Source organism: Cynoglossus semilaevis, chromosome 16, assembly GCF_000523025.1.
Source record: "Cynoglossus semilaevis isolate Cse_v1.0 chromosome 16, Cse_v1.0, whole genome shotgun sequence".
NCBI lineage: Eukaryota > Metazoa > Chordata > Actinopteri > Pleuronectiformes > Cynoglossidae > Cynoglossus > Cynoglossus semilaevis.
The window spans coordinates 13,957,547-13,958,950 of NC_024322.1; positions in this window are offsets into that span (position 1 = coordinate 13,957,547).

Below are 1,404 nucleotides of genomic sequence, written 5' to 3' on the forward strand. Positions count from 1 at the left end.
AGGAACGTTGTACCGAAGCTGATCACTGAAAACAATTAGTGGCTGTGATTCCATGTACTGCACGGCCTCCCCCTGTGTTTTTCCTCTGTGGATTAGAAAGTTTGTTGTTTCTATTTGACATTATCCAGATGCAGCAGCCTTTACAACAGACCCATTGAGAGAGAACTGTAAATACTCTGATCCTGCTTCATGCAAAGAACACAAAAGTTCTCTTTCAACTCACAACTCGACTAACAATCTCCACGGCTTGTCACTGTTTACAGTTGGCACGGCAGTAAAAAGTACAGAACTTACAGTAGACTAAACCTCACTCAGCCCGTGCTGGGAAACTCGGACGTGTTTTCACCCAATCTGCGCCCTGGTATTTTTTAAATTTTTTCCGATAAAGCAAATAAAACCGTCCCATTTATAGAATCACAGCACAATAACCGTTTTTTAAAGGGCAGTTAAAGTCCCTTTTACAGTCGTTTTGAAGGTCTTAACCATTGTTCTTATACGTGTTCTGGTGCCTTCCACATAATAAAAGAAGTGGTTAAAAAACCAAAGTCATTTTGGGGGGAAAACATTCCTTATTAAATGGGCTTAACTATAGGGTACAGCTCACTTCAGGAGCCGTCACAGCAGACCATAGGCCGTAGGATTCAAGAGCACAAACAAGTAAACACTGTGAAGAGGAAAACGCCGAGTCTGACGGGGGCATTTATTACAGGGTAAAATTACAGGTCAAATTTCCATTACTAGTACCTTCCAGTGTTAGACATGGAGTCGCAGCTTGAAGATTATATATTTACAATAGTCTCACAACTTTACGTGATGTTCTTTGGACCTCTATTACGCAAAAATAATTTCAACAAAATAAAATACAAGAAAACTGTAAATTCTCTTAAATTGTATAAAAAATGCATATTTGACTAAATATTTATCTTAGAGCAAATTTGATTTGACCCCTTATGAATCATTCTAAAGGAAACAGCTCTGACCACGAGGGTCATTCACACTTTTACTTTTTTCTTTTTCACAGATTTTCAGCTTCAAAAACCATCTCAACGTCCAGCATGACTTTGTTTAGATGAATCACTTGTAATTGTGATTAATTGCAATTACTATTAATCCACAGTTTCCCTGATGCCAACTGCAATAAACTAAAATCCATGTCAATAGATTTTTTTAAAGAACAAAAAATAATATACTAACAACTGCATTTTCAAAGGTGTGATATTCCTAAGTACATAATTTCAATTTGTTTTTTGTTGTTTAGTAGTGTAGCGGTTAGCAAGCCTGGCTTTCACATCTGCCTTACACGCAGGAGGTCCTGGGTTTGATTCCCAGAGGAACCACATATCCCTGATGGTGCCTCCCCTTGTGGCAGCATGCGTGAGTTGCAAAGACTCAGTTGGGAAAGAG